A 22,854-nucleotide genomic window follows, 5' to 3' on the forward strand; every position below is an offset into this window, starting at 1 on the left:
CAAATGTCACAGATTTTCAGTTTTGATCTATTTACAGTTAAAAAAATATAAACCCCTAGATATTTCTAAAATTTTGAAGAGGAATTAGTTGCTCTAATATCATGAATTGCCTAGGAGTCTTTTGCATGCAAGTAGGACAATGCTTCATCTCACATTGCTGTCTAAGAGACCATATAAATTTGCTTCTATGTTTAAGTTAAACTTCTTCATCAGTTATTGGGCTTGACTGTACACTCAGTGAAGTCATAGGTAAAGTCATTACCTTAAAAAAGCCCTTTTTTCATTAATTTCTTTCGACTGTATTTTTTGAGCTCCTGCCAAGGTACTGACATAGATCCCAACTGAACAAAAGTTGAAGTCTTTGCTTAAGTCTAAGCACATCATTTTATCTAATTAAAATTCTAGATGGATGTGGCAGACTTCCAGCCCCCAGTCTTAATACAGTTGGAACTCACAATTGGATCAGAAGGAATTATGCTTTCAGTAAAAAAAAATCAGTCCTGAGGGATGGAGGTTTGATGTTACCTTACAAAGGAAAGGAATGCTTTGTCCACACCATAGAAATACTTTTACTGTTGCAAAAAAGCCTTTCTTTGCTCTGAGAAAGTCCAATAACGCATTCTGAAATCCCATCCATGTTGCACGCAGTAATCATTTGATGACTAGTGTGAAAAAAGGATATCATTCCTTTTGTAATAAGAATTTGTTGCAGAAGGATTCTGGCATAGGGCTGTTGCATACTACAGAATACATAAACCCCAAAGTTTCATAGAGGTAATACAAATGGATGCCTATCATTCTTTCTCACATACTTTCAAAAATCAAAGAGAAATTTCTCAGAAGTTTCTTTGTTTCTTAATGATTTCCTTGCATAGTTTTCACTTTGCTTTTGTAGAATATAGATGTTACTTTTTCATGCTGAATTCTGTTGAATTTATGGTTGACTGAAAGAGATAATGCATATTCTGATCTTTTATAATCACCAATAAAAGTGGAAATAATATTTTTACGTGACAGTATTTAGGTTACCCCTACATGCTAGATCAGCTGTCCTTAACACACCATCTGAAATGAGACTCTGTCATGAAAAAGTGCTGAATAGCAAAGCAGATTTCAAGACTTTCTCAGTTCTATTCTGCTCCGATACTGGCATCCATGTAAGTCTGGATAATACATCTGCATATTCTTCCCTTCCTGTAAAAGGTAAGAGGCAACATTATTAAAAAGGGTTGGGGTATGGCATTGTTTTACAAAATACTACAGAAGGAGAATTGTCTGTTTCAAGTTTAAGCATTCCAAAGTATTGTATATGCAAAACTGTAAATAAGAGTTGAGACCGTGCTGTATAGATTTGTCCTGAATTCCTACAAGTGTGCCACAACTGGGTACATGTGTTTTATTTCTGTTATAAGAATTATTAAAAGAGGCTTTTGGTCAATACACAGTAAAGCAGCAGTGTCATCCAGCAGGTGCCTTTAATGAAATTTTGTTTAGTGCTAGGCAGAAAACAGAATTCTTTGCAATAAAGATCTTGCAAATTTCTTTGTCCTTTTAATGACACTCACCTAATAAAGATAATATCAAGTATTGGTAGTTATTTGGTAAAATAAACATCCCAGAAAGTATTTACTGGAGAAAATAAAAGCCTGATATAAACGTCAATGAACTAATGGGATCTGTTTAGAAGGCTGGATCAGCATTACAGTTCTAAGAAAATGTTGTCTAATCTGGAATAGTAAATTTTGGATCCTGAATATTGGACGACCAGCATCTCCTAAATTTAATTTAATTTTTAAAGGTTTTCTCAAGATTCAATGTGATTTTAGGATGAATAATTTCAAGCCGGCATGGCCATAAATAAAATACTATTCTTTAATGATGGATACAGGAGGATTTTTTCTTTTCAGAAGAAAAAGTATTATCATGATGCAAAGTAAATAAAATGACTGATATGTTCAAACTAGTCTTCATACCAATAATACCATGTTATTGCAGGTCGGAGTATTTAATCTATTTCTGTATCTTTTTTTTGTTTATGAGATTATCTAACACTGACTAAGATGTTTCGTTTATAAATTGGGATTGGAATCTGGCATTTAGAGGTGGGCTTTCTTAAATAGTTGTAATTTTAATGTTTTACATTTCAAATTCCTATTTTTCTTTTAATCTTTCTAATTTGAATTATTTGAAAAGTGCTATTGATGCCTAGCATCAAATTTAAGTGTACCTAATCAAGTATAGACATATAGACATATAATCTTAATTAGGAGATAAAATAAGAATACTTACCAGTTAAAATTAGAAAAAAAAAAAGGAAGTGGAAATGAAATAATGACCAAAGATTTAAAGTCTATTTATGGAACTAGAAAGGAACAGAGAATCCCATACAGTGTTGCCAATCTATAAATAAGCAATTAAATTTATTGGCTACAGCAGAAGAATTTACATGTTCACTCATGTGAATACAGGCTACACAGCCTGGCCTTGAATGAGTACTTCTGAATAAAGGATCCAGTAACATAAAGCAGGATTTATGTGCAAGCTAAAAAGAGCTAAACCTTGAATTAATTTCAGGGACTCTTTTTTTTCCCCCAACAGTGCCTGTTTCATACCAGTTATGCATCTAGGGAAAAAAAAAGTAAATGTTCTTTGTGATGAAGTTCATCATGGAGAGAAAACTTTTCTTTTATAAAGTATTATTTTTAACAGTTATTTTGAAATCCACCTCCTTCTTGTCCCATGCAATCTTTGACCTTGTCAGTTTTAATAGGTTTTAACTTTTATTCAGCTGTCATATTCTTGCTCTCATTTTCCTTACTAAAACCTTACCATCTGTCTGAACCAGCAATATTTTCATTGTTAAGGCATCTTCTCCCGCAACATATGTCTTCAATTTCTAATGTGAATCAGAATACTTGAAGAATGTTGTCACTGATCATGCCACCAATCTGATTGAATCAGTCTTGACATTTTGCCAATTAAACTGTGCACTTAAAAAAAAAGTATAAATAGCACTTGCTTTTTGAAAGTTTCAGTGTGGCTTACTAGAATAATGAAACATAGTTTCCTGTGATTTTTTGGAGATCCATGGAATAACAGGAATTTCGGTTTTGTGGTCCACTGGATAAATTATTTTTGTAGTAGTTTACTTACTAGTAGGATTTTTAAACATTATCTATTCTTGAAGAGTTTTTTTACCATCTAAATTATCAAGTGAATTAACCTAATATAACATGCATTTGCATAATTCTGGAAGCATGAGTGTAAAAAAAAATGTTCAGGCCATGGAATCTACAACAGATTATAGTGTTGTCTATTTCTTGCTCTCCAATGCCTGATTCAAAAGTATTTGTAGTCTTTTATGTTATCTATTCACAGATGCATTAAACATCTTTTTCTCAGTAACAGAATCCCCAAAATACATACTGCCATTAGAAAACAAAAACTTCTAGGGACATGAAAGGAAGTACAACAGAAATGTTCTACAATAGAATAGAAAATCCAAATGTTGATGGAAAATGCCTTTAATGTGATTTCCTTTTGAGAGTATAATATCAGGAAAACTGGTTCAGCTCATAGAAGTTAGGAGCACTTAGAGACTTCAGTATTACTTCCTATAAACAGCATATTCTTCACTGGCTTTTTTTCATAGACCTTTGGACAGTTCAGTCCTGCAAGATGCTGAATGTCTTGTCTCCTTCCTATTCAAAGGTTTCCAATAAGGCTACTTGAACTTTTTCCAGTGGAGGTATTCTGCAGTGTAAAATTGTGTTTTGACCACACAGATTTCTTATTAAGAAAAAGTCTTCTTTTCAGAATGTTTATTTGGGACTTTTGTTCTTAAAATCTAGATGTTCCAACTTTGATAAATCCCAAATGTGAAAGAAAAGGTGAAAAATGATTGCTTAATAACTTTTTTTTAAGTTACCATGTATAGATACATCATAGGCAACTATACACATATGATGTATGTGTGACGTTACATATCAATGCAGCACCACATGTAGATATCACATTGTCTGGATATGCTTATAGCACGATGCCAGATTCAATGGGGTCGCCTCAGTACGCAGAAAGAAGTATAAAAAGACCTTACCCACACTAAAACCCTGAATTTCTACATGTGAAGTGTTAATTGGTAGCAAAGACTAATGCAATTTCCTCAGTTCGGAGTGGGAAAGAACTATTGCTCTAGGCAGCTGATAATTTCTCTGCAAGACCTTCCACCAGCCAAACAGCAAAACTGGGACAACTGACTTGATGAAGCGATTTTTCTTCTTTAAAACACAATTCTGTTCTCCTTCCAGTTTTTAAGCCGCTTTGGACAGTTCTGTTACCTATCCTCTGTATTTCAAGAAGGAATATGCGGAGCCACTGCTTGCGTTTAAGAAGAGAGCTACTTACCTTCAAAAAGAGCAAACATCTTTGACCGTACAGAAAAGTTCCTACGTACACTACCTGGGAATGAGCCTAACCTTGCAAAATGTGTGCATATACATATTTGCAGTGGGGAATCCTTGAGTAAGGCCATGGAAAAACAACACAAATTTATTTAATATTGTTTGCATCAAAAAATGCGGCTGTGTTACTGAGTCGTAGCTCCTTTCATGAGATAGAGCAGTAGACCGGACCTACCTATCACACAAAGCCTCAGTTTGTCCCTAAGCTGTAATTTTCTTACATTACTAAAAGGCTTGTACAATGCCCTGGTCATAGATGTGCCATAGTATTTAATAATAACAGAAGGATGATTGCAGTTCTGCATATACAAACAGTGATTTTCAATAAATGTAAACAGGTAAAACTAAAAAGAAAAAGGAAAGAAAATACAAATATACAGAGAAAAAGAAGTCATCACTTTCATCACACTTCATGGAGAGCAGAAGACAACAGAGAATATAATTTATTTCCATTTGACAGGGAGAGATTGGCTTTTGATTTCTGTAGCTGGGACACAGAGTATCAGTATTTCAGGAAAAAACGGGAACTTGTGTCCATGACCAGTGTAATGAGTATTTGTTAAAGCCTTACATTTTCAAAATCTGAATCTCATGTATTTTAAGATTGGTCTGATTTTAGGACAACTGTCAAGCAAGGGCACATGATTTCACAGAACATTTTTAAAACTGAACAGCAGTTTATGTGAGGAAACCTTTATTTCTTGTGCCAGTGTTTACGCAACTTGAGATTATCATCAGTCTTTATTGTGTTCTTCCTTGCCATTTAAGACAGATACTAAAAATGAAAAAAAAGTACAGAAGATAAGACGAGATACTTTATCCCATGGCGAGAATAACAAACAAGATGAGACTTATGTAGAAGGAAATTTGCATTCCAGTCAGTGTTCGTGTGTATAATCAAGTACTGTGTGCAGTTAAATGAGTCTGTTGTCTTGCTATAATGAGTATCTACATCCATTCTAACAGTTAATGAGGAATAAATGACTTATTATCAATGAATGGCAGTATCTAAATAGCCTTGCAACAAAAACAGAATATTAATATGTGTAGCTAAAATAGATCTTAAATGATAATGAACTTACTCAGACTATTAATTATTTTAAAAGCCTCTAGTAAGGTTTAATGCTTCTGGATGGAATTGGAGCTCGACTGGTTCAAGTGCCCTTATATGTTTGCTAACTGAGTTAACAAATGACCCTTTAAAACTGTATCTTAAAACTGAATGGGAAAGGGCTTTTATTAAATACCAGGCCCACCATAAAAAATCAGACCAAAGTTATCTCAGTTAGTTCAGCATTTTATTCCCACCAGAAATTAGGCCTACTCACTTCAGTGGAAACAGCAAGAATAGTCTCCATAGCTGGTGGTGCATTAACTGACTCACTTCCTAATCATCAGCTGAGGGTGAGCCTGTGCCCTGAGGAACAAAGGCTATGCCTTTTGCTGTCTTTCTCTTTCTTAAAGAGAAAGGTTTTCTAGTACAGCAGGAAGATCCACTTGCCACATGAATGTCAAATTCATTTTTCTAAGATCTTGGTCTCAGTGATACCATGTTCAGACCATGAAACTGCAATCATAGCAGAAATTTGGCTTGTTTAAGTTTTCCTGGCAGTGAGTAGATAAAGTGACCTCTTATCTAAATAGAGTAACAAAATCTGGATGAAGAATTAATTGTGGAATTTCTTTTAATTCTTCTTACCTTTAGCCAAGTTCTCAGCTATTATTTGCATCTAGGATGCTATTCTCTGGGCTTGGTTTAATTGACAAAAATTAAGCCTCTTAGATAGCCTTAAGTAAAACAGTAGAATACTAAGCAAGTTTTGATTACACTACCTGATGCCACAAAGTTCATGTAAAACTGCTTGGATTTCATAATCTCCAGGACACAGATCTAGGCGTTTCTATTTTCAGATTCTTCCACTAAGCTTAGGATACTAATAGGAGTTTAAGAGAAGAAAATTGTCGTGAGAATCATTATTACAGTTATTTTAAATGGAATTTCTCTTTTATCTTAGATACTTTGCAAGCAATTGTTGCAAGCAATATGTACTTAAACTGTGTTTCTGGAAAAAAGAAACTTCACTCTTATGCTCTGAGTGAAATTATTTAGACCACAACACACAGAAAAGAAATTAAACCTGGCTGTAAATTCATATGAATACACAGGTCAACGAGTCTAATGTAAGCTGTTATATAAAAACATTGCTCTTTGCAATCTGATATAAACACACAATAATATATATTTATGCAGGTAATTAATAAGTGCTAGACTGGACTTGAAAGAATCTGTATTTGAATTTCAGATAATAAGTGTTTCCTAACTAGCTAGTTGATATGAGAGACTTTCAGAAAATTTCCAGAATAAATTTTTGTTATACTTCTTTCCCTGATTCAGAGAAATTCTCAGACAAAAGTAAGCATGGGAAAAGTATGCATGGAAAAGAATTAGAAAAATATTGTTTCCCTCTATGTATTCTTTCATGATTTCATTTCAACAGAAATTCAATATTCTTAATACTATGTTTGTTTAAGATAGATCACAAAGATTGACCCGAAGTCTAAACTGGGGTCATCTAAATCTGTGGACATTAACTAGAGTTTTAACTCAGCTCTTTGTTCTGTTTGGTGTCTGTTAGAAGAAAAAAGTATCTCTGTTTCTGATTTTCTATTATCCCTTCAAACAGATACGCAGCAGCCTTCCAGTACCTAAAGGGGACTTGCAAGGAAAGATGGAGAGGGACTTTACACAATAGCATGTAGTGACAGGAAAAGGGGTTATGGCTTTAAACTGAAAGAAGTTAGATTTAGACTAAATATTAGAAATAAATTCTTCACTGTGAGGTGTTGAGGCACTGGAATTGGTTGTCCAGAGAAGTTGTGGAGGCCCCATCCCTGGAAGTGTTCAGGGCCAGGCTGGATGGTGCTTTGAGCAATCTGGTCTAGTAGAAGGTGTTCCTGTCATGGCTGGAGCTAGATGATCTTTATTGTCACTTCCAGCCCAAAACATTCTGTGGTTCTGAAATTCTGTGACACATTTTGGTAGCTAGTTTACTCCTTAATTGAGCTAAAACAAACTGGTATTTCTACTTCGAAATACTGGATGACTTAAATACAATTAACAAACCAGTACTGGGTATATTAAAAGACATCTAGACATCTGATGTCAAGATATTTGAGTAGTTTCTGTTACACCCAAAATCTCCTTATCAGTTTAAAGGAAATGCCAGGTGTGTAAAGCCAGTAATTTATTAGTGTAATTGAAATATTAACTGTCTAATTGAAGACTTATTAATACAAATAATAATGATTAAATAAAAATTGATTGCCCCAGGATACTGAGACGTCTTTTTTTTTATAGGAAACTTCAGCAACTTGTGCTTCATTCTTTCTTGCTCACCCATTTTTAAAGTTAGAAACTAAACCTGAATTACAGACACAATTGACAAATAATTTGAGTTTATGCAATAAACAGTCAAATACTAAGAAAGTTCTGATGCAGAAGATACAGCCAGTTCAGTAAGAAAGCCATTTCCTTGGATATGCCACTGCTGTGCTGGTACTCATGAAAGGTTTTCTTTTAAATACCAAGGATTAAAGCATTTGTTGTAATAGAAAATGAGAATACATTTTGACGAGGCGATTGTGCATTCTCAAGGTCTAAAGATTTTCTGAGAGGAAAGCTTAAGCTGTTAAGGAAGTATTCTGCACCCAAGAAAATTTCACCTTTAATAAAACATCTCTATATAAATGTGAGCACTTAATCAAAGTAAAAGCATTATTCTCTTCAACAAAGTATTTGAATTGATCTCTGGAGAGTGTGTGGGAACAAAGAGAACAGGTGAACTGAAACAGCTGAAATCCCAAATCTTATCCTAAATAAAAGCATTACAAGATACCATCAAAAATATGAAGGAAACCATTTAAAATCACAAATTCAAAGTTTGTTCTATTGCACCAGACACTGAATGCTTTCTGAAAATTATGTGCTACTTTTTCAGGAATAACATGACAAAATTGCTTCAAACATACCAAAAAGGCTTCTCTTTTGGCCTGTGCAAACAAAAATAGAAGAATTTTCAAGATTCAAGAAGCAGTGGAAGCATCAATGAGTTTGACTTAGAAACAACAAAAAAATAGCCCCTAAGGTAAAAAGCATCAGTTATGCTGTAGGGAATCAGATTCCAATTTTAGAATGTACTGTTTTAATGTTAGGAGTAAACAAACCAAAAATGCTCGATATCAAAGTTTTCCAAATTTCCCACATCATAAATTGTCTTCGCACCTGCTGTTTCTGAGACTGTAAAGGTGTCTTATCATGCGGGCAGCAGAAAATATCATGGTCAAAAAACAGCAGCAGTGCTGTGACTGCAACTCGAAAAGAATTTTCAAGGGGAGTGTTAAAGAGTATGACATTAAAAAAGTGGTTTAAGAGTAAAGATGTGCTTTTATGTTCATTTAAGTCAGAAAAATAATATGCAGTTTGTTTTGGTACATAAAGTGTTCAAGATTCTGTGTCCATTTTTTAGTTGTAGGTAAAATATTATGCTAGATTTTCCTGGATAAAGTCACCTTGATATTGCTGAAATACTAGGGGGAAAACACTTGGTACAATAATAGCTTTGCTCATTCGTGTCTTTGCTATATAAGATTAATAAACTTATTTTATTTATGACTTATGGTAACACTAGGGAACCTAACTGTTTTTCTTAAGACATAGATCTCTCTTTTTTTTTTTTTTTTTTTTCTTTTTTTTTTTTTTTTTTGTTATTTTTATGATCTAATAAATTTTAAAGTTTCATTTTAGTATCTGGTTGTCAGTTACTATCCATCAGTAATTCTTTTGTACTTTATTATAAAAAGGTTTTCCTTCATAGACTCTATTTCATAGATTTTTCAAAGAAATCACGAGAAGTGTGAAAGCATTCAATGAGCCATACATGCCCACATAAAGTTAAATATACTTTTTATCTCCATTGCATATTTATTTTATGCAGTATGTCACTTGATTTACAGTGAGTTGGAAACTTGAGTGTTGCTTTTCATATCAAGTCACACATTAAAATGATTATCTGGTAGCTAGAACTATTCTGCTGTGATTGAAGCCGTCCCCAAGCCCTTTGATTTTGCATGTTTCTACTGTGAAAGTGGTCTTTAGGCATACCATGTAAATACTGGGTTTGGCATCAAAACAGTTATTCACACCTTCTGTAGCAAACCAGGACCCATCATTAATTCATTTCTGTTTCATTGATAGAGCATGTTCATTTTCTAAGCTGTTGCAGGGCTGTGTACTACCATTACGATTATCGACACCTTACTTGTACGAAATTCTGAAGTCACAAAGATATTTTATGAGCAGGATTTTTGGTGAGCTGCTGCAGAAGTGCAGTGAGTTCTACGTTTTATGGGCAGTTGGATAGCAAACTCTTGGTCAAATCCTCTCTACCATATTGAGGACGAAAATACCTCACAGCACGTAGCATAAGCTTTACTGAATTATACTATGTAATTTTGAGTGCCTCGTAGCCTTAGAGAAGACATTGACGTTGCTGAAAGAGAAGGAAATATGAGGCACACATTACCAATGGGAACAGGGAAAACTTTAAAAAACATTTAAATTTAAAAAAAACTTTTAAAAGTTTCACTTTTTAAAGGAAAACAATGGGAGCTATACTCATAAGGGTACATTTTTTAGATTACTTCATTGAAGTAGAATATTAAACTAATGATTGCCAGTGAAGAAAATTTTGGGGATAGTGAAGTGCTTTCAAAAACTCGATTTACATGTATTTGAAAAAACATTCCCATGTTAAAATTGTTGGACTCTGACCACTGACAAAAACCCATCTGAAATAAAATAAATAGTGTGCTTCTGAAATCTGTAAGAGGAAAAAAATGCTAGCAGTGTGCATGGAATCAGGATTCTGGCACAACTTTCTTTACCTGTTTTCCTTGTGACTAGGGCATAAAAAGTGAGAGTAGAAATGCTCATTTCAGAAATCGTTTGATTCTGGAAAACTGGAAAATTATGAAAATCTGATGTATAACCAGCCATTCCAGAATGTATTGTTTCTGGCATATGACTTTTAAAAAGAAACCAAGCTTTCAGCAAAATTAAACAATAGCTATTTCCAAATAGCCATATGCTTATATAAAAGCGTGAATACTTACTTCTTACAGCTGAGACACTAGTTTGCAAGTTCAGTAGATGAAAACCAAAAACTCAGCATTTGGCACCAAGCAGCTGATCAATCTCAGACAAAAGATCAGTTTTGCTTCATTTTTTGATATGTGTAAATATAGTCTTGAACAATTTCTTTGAAGTGAATAAAAATGTAGTACGAGTTAAATATTTTGATTTTCAAATTTTCTTCTTTTCAGCAAAGTTTGACACAATATCAGAGTATCAGCTGTATTTTTTCATAAATAACTATTCCAAACACTTCCAACTGCACTTTTTTTTTTATTTAAACTAAGGCAGTTCATCACAACTTGATGAGGCAAGTCTGTGTCTATAAAACCTTGGAAAGCCTGTCCAAGTGGTTTTTTTAAAATCTATTTCTGAATTGAAAAAAAGTGTTAAATGCACCTCTGATAAGACCTTGACTCAGTCAGAGCTTCTAGGTAAGTCTAACATTGCTTAAAGCAAATATAAAAGAAGCCATGTGAAAAGCTTACACACTCTAAAGATAAGCTTTTATTAAAGACAGAATAAAAACTGAAGCTTTTTTTTTTAGTTGAACAGACCTAATAAGGTGGGTGATAAAAATGTATGTAAAAAGGCAACCTGCCAGACCTTTCTGTCCTTAAAGGATTGTCTCTCCAACTGGCTCTTGGTTTAGAACTTAGTGCCTATGACAAATATCTTTCGCACTAACACCCTTGAGTCCTGCCTACATGTCTTCTTGCTTGTCACCAGAAGGATCACAGGAATTTTTGTCACTTGTTTGGGTTTCTTACTTTCTTAGTGTCCCCCATGCTGCTTATCCAGAAGGAGCTACTCACAAAAGACACTATGAATCATATTTTGGCACTATATATACAAATATATATTGCAACTTCTTTAATTTTTTTTTTTAAGGATTGATTATTTTAAAAATTAAACCTAATGTTGTCTATAATGCAAAAGGAAGAAAATAAGTGATGGCTGAAGTAGTCATAGATGTCCAAATTCATCACCCACACAGATTTTCCATGACAGAATAATCTGAGTATGTAGTTAAGCTTGACTGGATAACTCTCTATTTGTAATTTTACTCTTTACCCATGAGATTATTAGATCTATCTCGTACATAAAATGACCTGGTATGACCTGGTTCATTGTATTGGCAAACATAAACATTTTCACAGCTTCTGCTCAGTTACTAGATAGTGATATGGTAAATACCAATGTCTAATTTCACCAGTTGTTGGAGCCATTATAAATGCATTAAATATCCTTCAATCATCTGCAAGCATCACCTCTGCAATTCTGTTGACTTTTTTTCATTAAAAACCAGACTTTTTTCATTAAAAAACAAAACACAAATAAACCCCAACCACAAAATAAGTTAGCATTAAAGTCAAGTCTGTTGTAAGAGTTTTTTATAAGTACATTAAAATTAAATAACTTAATATGTAAGCCAGATGCAAGCATTACCATTAGGAGACCTGTAATAGTGGATGCTTTTGTTATTTGCCAAGAAATTATAGCTTTTTCTTTTAAAAAATACATGAGCAATGACCTGGATGATTGTAGTCTATGCTATAGATATTCACAAACTGGCCCGTTATGGAAATAGCTAATCATTTGGGACTGAAAATCATGTCTAATAGAGAATTAAAGTGAAGCTGGGGAAATGCATCTAATTAATCTGAAAGATATTTTAGAGGATGCTCGTCTTATGACCATATGATGCAGAGTGAATCTTCTTTCTTTCTGTTTTCACAGAAATGTTCTCAAAAATTCAAGTAAAATTCTTAAATATTTTACAATTTATTTTTTGTCTATATAAATCAAAAACTATTAGAAACTAAGTTTCAGCTAGAAATATGTAATGAAGATGCACAAAATGTTTTGGATCTCAGTCATACCTCCTGAATATACAGGATGTCAGTATTGCTTATCTTCCTCATTTATCTGTTAAAAATGAGCATGAATTGTAAAGAAATACCAGACATGACATTTGCCCATAGAAGGTCAGTCAAAGTGCATCTGATCACCAAGTCACATGACTTCTTTCTATGCTCTGCTGGATCAGATTTACAGATGGCAAAAGATATCTGTCTTCTCATGTGGTGATCAATCCCCTCTTTTCATAAAATAAAGATTTGAAGAAAAAACCTTTATTTTCCAAACTGTTTACAGAAGGAGTAAGTACTTGATAAATATGCTACTACTAATAATTCATATTGTTTATTAGATATTGTAGAACATACTTAACAGTTGCATCATATGACTTTTTTTCCCCTTTAATTACTTAAGTATAGTCAAATGACTGTGGTCAGGTTATTATAACTGAAACAAATAAAAAGCACAAGTGGTGTATACTTAAGTATACAAGCAGTGTATACTTTAAAAGGAAACAAAACAAAACAAGAAAAAACAACATCAGTTAAATTCACATTCATTGAAACTCTTATTTTTATTCAGTCAGGGTTAAAGGAAAAGGATTTGCAGTGTAAATCTGAACTTACCTTCAGGGTTATTGGGAAATTCATGTACATGTTATGAGCAAGTTGGTCCAATTTCATTTATTTTGGCCTATTGTCTTTATAAAGTCCACTGAAGCTGTTGCTGTGAATGCCATCTCATTATTTGATATTTCAGCATGGATAATTTGGAGGTACTTTACATGAAAGATGCGTTTAGGAAATAAATTGGTTTGACTTTGTCATGTAAAAGTAGCAAAATACTTACCTTTCAACTGACTTGGGTTTTTCCCATTAAAATGTTATCACACTGGGTTTTCAATGTTGGGATGCTCCCATGAAGATGCTGCAAAAAAAAAAAAAAAAAAGAGAAAAAGAAAACACAGATTGTAAACAAAATTTATGTTTCTTCCATTGTGTTTCTTTTATAGCAGCTGTTTTTATTTCTACCCACTCTTTTCCAGATGGTGTTTATGCATGAAGTGTATATTTAATGTACACCTGTTGCAAAGGAATTAATAACTAATATTAGAAAGACCTTTTAAGATGGATGGAATGTTAGTCGAACTTGTATACGGTGCACGAGTTCTTTAAAATTTTTCAAATTTAAGAGCTGTATATCAAGCAATATTTTAAACTTACTGGCTTTGTCTCTCAAGACTCTGTTGGGCTTTTGAGGTTTTGAATATTTTTTTGGAGGAAAGGGAATTGCTTTGTTTTGCAAAAGAACCTGGAGCTAATGGTTTTCAGCTATGCATTGTACTTTGGTACCTTCCAGATAATCATTAATCCTTAAGCAGTGAGCTGATAGTCATTGCTAAAAAAAAGTCACAAAGAATGTTAATGAAATCTAAGAAATATCTAGGTTATCCACAGAGATCATGGCTTCTGGAATAAATAGACAATAGTGCTTCACAATCTACAGTAATTCATATTTTAAGAATGAAAAAGAGTGAAGGAGTCTGCCTGCATGATTCCTGACAGGCAATGTCATCAAAAGCCTGTGAGAAAATATTTATTTCTGTGCTACCTCATGATGTAAATGTTACAAGGGAGGGAAAAGAACACTTATAAGCAGTATCTGGGTATGAAAAACTTATTAGGGAAAGGTGCAGATGTGCAAAGGTCAGACAGTCAAATTTGTCAAATTGATATCAGAAATAAAGGACTATGCTAGTTTCTTCAGCTATTTAAATATGTCACCAACACCACAGCATTGAGAAAATCTCCTTAGGCCAGTGACAGCTTTGTTTCCTCCCTGCTGCATGACATCTGCCCCTAAATTTTCAAGGCAGTACACAGAAATGTAGCTTTCTAACTCTCACTACAGTCAAAAGAAATTGATGCAGATCTGGAACCCAGTATTTTACAAAAAATTACCTAGACACTATTGTGTGTCTTTTGCAAGTGCTATACATCAGAATTAAGAACAGATTGTTACTAAACCAATAACTTTATCTATGCGACACCTATTGTGTATTTTCCTCTATTACAAGATAAAATTGAGAGAGCATATATTTTGCCTGTTTCAGTCACATGTTCAGGCTGTGACTCACAGGACAAAATGCTTGCCTTGGATAATAATGAATGTTTCCATTGAGAAATAGATTCCAGAATAGCAGTATAGTGTACACATTACTTCATATAACACAGAATAGTCACTGCATATAGCTTTACTCTTTGGTGAGAAGGTATCCACCAATTTCTGATCTTTCTCAGCACCAAACAAAGCAATTCTCTGTAGCCTATTTTAGTGTCAACATTATTGGCTGCTGCAAATTGAGGGCAGGAAAGAATACACATACTTATGCATACACTTCTTACATCTCTGACTTAGTGACACATGAAGATAGAAACAGACAGGAAGGAAAAATTTGCGAGTGACTACAAAGCACTCTGGAAGAGTGGGAGCATCCTGGACACGTCATGTGCGTGCAGCCTTTTTCTGGCTGGATAATTAAAACTAGTCCTGGGATAGGTTCGGTAGTGTTTAATGGCCTAAGCACAAGACAGTTCTAGATTCGTTTACTTAAATCTAGACACCTACCTGAGCTCTCCAGGAGATGAGTCTCACTGCTCCAGGAGCCATCACTTCTTGTTTGGAAAAGAACCATATCCAGGTCATGACTTGGGACAGCTCAGTATGCAGGTGCTGCTATTTATTTCCCTTATGATGGATTCAATTACCTGACTATTGTAAACTTACTTGCTTCAGCAAGGTGGAATTAATCAGGGCAAATCTTTAGACATCTGAAAATAATTGAAAAGCCAGTCTTCCTAACTTCGGCCACAGTCACCTTCCATAAGTCATTGGTACATACTTATACCTGCAATAAAATTAATGGGCTTTGAATGCCACAGATGGTCATTGCTATCAAACTCTATCTTTTAAAAATGACTGGAAATATAAAGAAAACGCAAGGCTTAACTACTCTTAATATAATCATTTTAGGAAGCCTCTTGCAGCATACAAAGTGTTTTTTGACAAATGACAATGTAATGTCCTATAGTCACCCTTCTGTCCAGCCTCTTTTCTCCAGGGTGACTAGGTTCTCCCATGAAGGTTTTTCCAAATAGCACCACCATATTTGTATTTACCTTTGAAAAAAGAAGGGAAGGATGATGAAGGGAAGGGGATGATGAACGTTCAATTAATTTGGTTTTCATTCCCAAAGTTCATACCTCTGACTGTAAGTGAATAACATAGTTTAAGTTGCATTTCTGTCCCTTTGTGTTATGATGTTCTGGTCTGATGTAACATGATGTGATCAAAATAAACATCAGACATTAATTACACAATTAAAAACACACAGAATTAATCAGACATCTACATTTGCCTTTTTTAATCTGACAGAGCTACTCTAATGCTATATTAAGAGAAAAGCTACAGAAGCACAAAAAATTTAAGCCACTTGATATATTTTTTAAAATTCTGAAACATTATTTTAAAGTTTTATAAACTGAGTTAAAAATATTATTTTATCAAGTCAAGGCTGTTTCTTGTTCATGCCTGTGCATATTTTCTCAGGAAAAGTAATGAGAAAATGGATTAATTGCATTCACTGTCACGTAATTTTTAAAATCAGAAGAGGATTAACGGCAACATTTTCTGCTCCTAATATTCTGCACTTGAAAGAAATAAAAGCAGGAGTCATAGACTGAAAGAAAGGCATTTGGTTCTTCTGCAATTAATAGTTTAAAATAGTAACTACATATTCATTCTTCCAAGAAGTGCTCCCTTTAAATCACACAGTAATGAAAGGATAACTAATGGCAGGTTTAATACTGTAAAAATAATGTGATTGCTGAGAGAACCTGAGAATTATGTTTGTCCACTCAAATGCAGATTTATCAACATTAATCAAATTTGTGCCTTCTTTTACATTTCATTCATCAGTAAGAAGTTACCCACTGGAAATATGCTTTCATGCTTTACACAAAGAAGAAAGCAGGAAACTCTCTGACAGAGTGAAAGGGAGACAAATCACAGTCCAGGGCCATTGCTTCCTCTCAGGAGAATATGTTGTGCTTTAACAGAGTATGAGCACATATTGCTTTCCCAAGCACTGCGCTTCTCAAGATCAAGCAGTCTTGCCTATTGCAATTCAAATTAACTTTTTTTTTTGAACTCAAGATACTATACTGATCTTGTGCCTTTTCTTTTCTTGAAACACTCCATGAAATATACATATATATATGTCCATGTATATGTATATGTCCATGTATATACAACCATAAATAAACATGCACATATGTATATGTGTGTGTCTTCTCTGTGCTTTTAAACAAGTGTAAGAACAGCAGCACATTTCGCTATGTGCTGACTGAAAACAAATCAAAGGATGACACTGACACATTATTTAAATAAATCACAACATTCCCTTAGTGAGCAAAAACATCTAAGTACAATATGGACCTTGAAACAGCCAATTTCCTTGAACAAAAAATGGGGACCCAATGAAAACAGAGAGGCTGCTGCTTTTATAAGTGAACTGGAATGAATATGGCTGGCTTAGTTTTTGGCTACATCTGTGGAATAAGCATCTTCCCATTCATATATCTGTGGTTTCAGTACCTCTGCTGGAGTGAATAGCTCCAAAACTCCAAGCACTGAACCTAAATCTTTTTTCTTTTCTCTCTAGAGTATTCATCCATAATTCTGCCAACTTAAACTGCATGGAGAAACAAGTAATTACAAATTGCACTACAATTTAGCTTATATATGGGAAATATAGATCTGAAAGTAAACTTTCTAATCAAAGCATTACATTCTGAGCCAGCAACAAATTAGTTTGATTAGTTATTGTGCAAACTGTTGGCCTAAGAAGCCATCTGTAAATAAAGACAATTGGAAAAATATTGGAGATTATAAACAGCCATAATGTTAACTTCTTTTTGCATCTTCTCACCATGTAGTGCCAATGTGACATTGTAGAATCTGCACAGTAACAGTGTATTATGAATATGTAAATATGCCAAATATGCTGTAAGCTCCAGTCTGGCATGTTGATAAAACAGAAAGTTACTGCATGCTCTGAAACTGAGCATTAACTCTCCACATTTGCTAACATTAATCCAAACTACTCCATGTACTGCAGCTTGAAAGATGTTCAATTAAAACTCATTCTGCCTGGTATAAATTACTATTATTATGTTGTGAAAGAAAACCTGGAAATATCTGCTAACTTGTTATATGTGCACTGCCCTTACTCTCACCTCACCACCCAGACAGCGATTTCAGAAAATTGCCTTTAGTTATTTAAAATTCTGTCATGAGCTGGTTTGAGCAAAAACAATGAAGAGCTGAATATATGCATAATTTTTTGAGAATTTCATACTTTAGACTTCTGGATAATAACTGTTGGCAATAGCTGTATTTTGAACATTTATTTTTATTTCCAGGTTATTTATTTACACACAGGCACACACATGCACATACCTTATTAGACTGGTGTTCATGGCTAAAGTCCATTGATTTGTCTCAAGCTATTTTAAGAACAATCAAATACAAAGTCACTTTAAGGTGTCAAGTCTTAGAAAAATAATTCATTCATGTATTGCTTTGATGAGAAGAAAACCCTTGCAATGTTGCAGTTATTCTCAGTTTTTAATACTCAATAAGTGGAGCTGTGTAGATGAGATATCCAAACACAAATTCTGTTATTCTCAGACAAAAAAGAACATATGTAAATATCCAAGTTACAGTCTCATCACAAACAGACTGTTATTTGAAAGCACTAAATAATGTCATATTATTCAAATGGAAAGTTTAACTTTTATATTAGCACAGTTAAGGCATATTTGAAAGCACTAATTGAGAAAAGCTCTTGTAAGTACTTATAAAACCAGGCAAATGTCACTATATTTTATTTCCACAAAAATTATTCTAAGCCCCCTCTATTTCCAAATTAGAAAGGTCCTTAAACATGTCTAACAGATATATAGGTAATTTTGCTAGCATCCACTAGTACTTAATAGCAAGCATATGCCAGCCAACATTTTCTAAAATATGGTTGACTCCTGGGAGTTTTGTATAGCTGAAGACCGAACAGTGGAATGAACATAATTAAAAACTTGGTAGTATTTTCAATGCCATCACTCCCCAAACTCCCAATGATAGCTATAAAATGAAGCAGATTTTGCAAAAGCATACAAAGACAGCAGTCTTGTATGCTGGATAAGATCTTTCACATATTTGAGTAGTATCTGACATGGTCTCTAAGGCTTTCAGAGATATCCAGCATCTTTGTCTGTTCCTGTCAGTACTTGTGGGTTTCCTCGTACAGCTTGAGAAATATCTGCTAGTGAAATCCTGAGGAAAGGCTTTCTAGGCCATAGAAACCTGTGCAAGTGACTAAAAAATTGTTCATGTAGCCATGGGGTTACTAGGACATCAAGGGTGTTTCTGCAAGAGAGCTCTAGCTCATATCTCATTGTGGTTTTGCCATGAATCTCCTGATCACTTCTTTGTCAGAAGAGGTACCCTAGGATCATGGTTCCTGCACTCAGTTTGCTAGTTGGAGGAGACCCATTGAATCATACCTTATCTGGTCCATGGTAAGTCCTCCCAAGTCCTTCCTTAAATGCTAACCATTGCACCCTACACATCCGCTCCTTTTGTGCAACTATACTTTCTCATACAGTCATAGCCTGAAATCATCTAATTATTTTACGGCATTTGGAGTTGTAGGCAGGCAACCTGATAGTTATTTTTTTTATTAATTTGTGTGTCCTTTTAATTTTTAAAGAGATAACCAATGCACTGTAGTTATTCTGTGTTCACTTTTCAACTAGGCACAAATTTTTTTACAGTTTGGTAGACTAACTTCAGACTAATTCAAATATGAATCACATAAACCATGAAATTACCAAACTGAAAATTATGTATATTATAATTTTAATGCAGAAATTGATGGATATGGATTATAACTGAATGAACTTACGGATTTTATTTCCCTAAGTGACTTCTATCACCCTGATGTGTTTAGTGCCATCCCTGCTGATCGCAAAACTTACTCTGTCCAGAAGAGCTGACTGATAAAAGTTCTTAAAAATTACAGCACTAAAGACAATAAACCTCCCACTTACCCTGTTGTCATCTGGTTTTCCCCATAAGAGATAGTACTTATCTCAATTTACATTTTAATTACTTTTAAGTCATTTAGCAATTTGCAAATATCATAGTAGATGACTAAGAGAGAAAAGTAGAAAATATTATATCACATTTTGCAACATGCCAAGCCAGCAGACAGAAGATCTAACTTTACAGATCTGGGCCTTGCTGTAAATTGGCATTACCCAAACCACAAGATGTTTGGAATGTTAAAGAAAAACGTCACTGTAATAATTTTCTTTACTGTGACAAATGTACTCATACGTCACCTAAGAGTCAGACAGAGGAGATAGGCTGTGAAACATATTAATGACTGGTTCTTTCTCCACTATGATTTAATCACAAAAGAGGAAAAGACATCCACATAACAAAAATCTTTGCAAATACAAAAAAAAAAAAAAAGTCATCAGGCCATTCATCACCAGGTTGCAATATTCTTCCCCTTTTTAATATGGGATTGGGTCCATTAATCTTTACCAATTAAAATAGCACCAGACAAAGGTCCCTTCCAACTCAGAGTATTCTGTGATTCTGTGAAATATGCTTAGTATATGACAGATCCCTTCTAATTTAATTACTGTGGGTAACATTTTGAAATATGACTTAAGTTGCTTATGAACCATTTGAATCATGGCCTGAACTTTTAAGACTTTGGCAAATTTCATCCTTTTGTACAAACTCATTTCTGAAATGAAGGACAAAACATCTGCATTCTTTCACACACAAAAAAAATGCACTAGCATCACAAAGGACTGCATTATGATCATCTTTTACTAGCAAAGGAAGAATTGGAAATCAATGGACCAAAACAAATCCATAGAGAAGAAGCCTAAATGAGGGATGGAATAATGACAAGAGGCAAATCCTTAATCTGTTTTGGTTCCTTCAAAGAGTGATGCAAAGGAAAAATAAAATATTTGGGATAACTGAAGTGGAAAGGAAAACTGTACCACTCTGACAACTACTCTAACCATCTTCTGCAACATCAGCATCTCATCTGGCAACACTGATTGATTAATGAAGTGAACATACCCAGCCATAGATGGAATACATCTTGTATGGTCACCTTCAGTAGTGAATTCTACCTGGATGTAAATACTTACGTTTTGCTGCCTTTTTCTCAGGTTTCTTTTGTATTCTTTCATTATTAGAACCTCTTTATTATTTCTTCTTTTTTTCTTTTTTTAAACTCTTTAGTTTGATAAGTAGTTCTCAAAGTGTGCACAAAATTCTACCAGGCCTATGTCCACTAAATTGAGCAAGATATTTTTCAGTAACTGTTATACTAACTACTTAACCCACTCCCCCCCTCTCCTTATACTTAGCTCACCACACTGCTTTATATAACATAGATAGCAATTGTAACATCTTGATTATGACAGAGTTAAACAGACTGCTCAACAGGAAAACTATGTCTTATCTGGGGCATTGGAGGTGTTAGGCATCATTATGTTATCAACTTATGCACTGTGGAAGAAAGAGAAGTACTTGCCATTGTTATTAAGCACCAGCATCAGTAAAACAAACTCTCTAAATTTAGTAGGTGGTAACTGACAGGAAATCTCACACCTTCTTGGAAAAGGAGGACAAATACATGAGGGTCTGTTCATTATATATTTGCTCACATAGTATATAAATTTTATACTCGAATAATGTCTGATTGGATTATTTGGTTCAAGACATTAGAGCCTGCAATACAGATCAGGAAGAAATGCTAAAGAGAAGAACAAACTAAAATCCAATATGCAGAAAGCAGAGCAAAACAAAGAAACTCATGAAGACTTTGTACCCATATCTGAGAGCTTTCTGCAGTGAACTGCCATAGAGAAAAACTAGTTTAAACGAAATCACAAGGTGATTCATTGATTTATTAATGATTTTATTAACCAGCAGTGTATGAATTATACATCAGGATCAGTAATGCAAGAGATAAACTGTCATCTTAGCCACTTAGAAAGTTCATGAAACAGCCAACAGTCTAATCCATCTCCTCATTCACAGAGAGAGTTATGGGCACAGGTCCCCAAATGACAAACTGACCCCCTCATCCATGAGTGCAGGTACCCTGACTGCATATTTCTGTGAGAGATGTACATGTGTTGGCCTCGTGCAACCCTGCCACTTCCTGCAATCCACTAATCCTCATACTGTTAAGAAAGCATCTCCCAAGTGTTTGAATCTCCCTCCACCGCGAAGCCATTTGTGGTCAGGTCTTTCTTACTGAGATACAGAAAGAACACCACACCATCTGTCTCTCACCTCACTACCCCACCCCATTCTAGTGCAAACCAACAATTTAGTCGGGGAGCATGCCAGTTGAATTGCATCTTTTTTTAAGTTCTTCTTTAGTTCATTTCTAGCACCAGAGATAAAAAGTAAGGATGACAAAATATTTTTTAGTCTCCTATAAAAAGTCTTGGAAATATCTCTCCCATACTTCTAAACCAATTTCAAGAGCAAGTAGGTTTGGGTAAATAATTGTGATAGGTTAACCTTGGCCAGCAGTCAAAACTCACCCTGAGTCATGTTCTCTTTCCTCTTCAGTCAAATGGGGACAAAAGAGAAGGAAGAGGAGAAGGTTTGAAAAAAAGATCAGGGAAAGCAAAAGCTGTTCATGCAAGGAAAGCAAAAAGCATTCACTACAGATGTCCAGGCACTTCCTGGGAAGCAGGGCCTCAACATGTGGAATCAACCATTTCTTGGGAAGACAAACACCTTAACCACAGAAGTCTGCCTTTACTCCTCCTTTCCTTGATCTTTTATTGTTCAGCACTATATCATATAGTATGGAACAGGCCTTTGGTCAGTTTGGGCCAGCTGTCCTGCCTCCTCACAGCTGTCCTGTCCCCTCACAAATACTTGCTCATCCCGCTCCTACTCTCCTGTGATATGGGGAACAGATAGGAGGCCATGATTGTGTGCAAAGACTGCTCAGCATTAGCCAAAATTATAACTGGTGTGTTATCAACACTGTCTTAGCCACAAATGCAAATCAAGCACCACACGGGCTGTTATGAAGAAAGTTACCTCCATCTCAGCCTGACCCAGTCCAGCAACTGAGCATAGAATTTTTTCTGATGTATTTATAAATATCATGTTCACAGTAAATTGCAAGTATTTTTAATAGTGAAACTGAAAAAAAATCATGCT

General features: G+C 34.5%; 1 long non-coding RNA gene across 1 annotated transcript in view; it reads left to right on the forward strand.

The window, feature by feature from the left end:
- The first annotated feature begins 1,052 nt into the window (after window positions 1-1,052).
- LOC125335294 overlaps window positions 1,053-22,854 on the forward strand; it is a 66,104-nt gene continuing 44,302 nt past the window's right edge. The window contains exon 1 of the long non-coding RNA XR_007207405.1: window positions 1,053-1,203. This is a non-coding gene — a long non-coding RNA (uncharacterized LOC125335294). The remainder of the gene's footprint in view (window positions 1,204-22,854) is intronic.

This window comes from Corvus hawaiiensis, chromosome 1 (assembly GCF_020740725.1).
Source record: "Corvus hawaiiensis isolate bCorHaw1 chromosome 1, bCorHaw1.pri.cur, whole genome shotgun sequence".
Taxonomy (NCBI): Eukaryota; Metazoa; Chordata; class Aves; order Passeriformes; family Corvidae; genus Corvus; species Corvus hawaiiensis.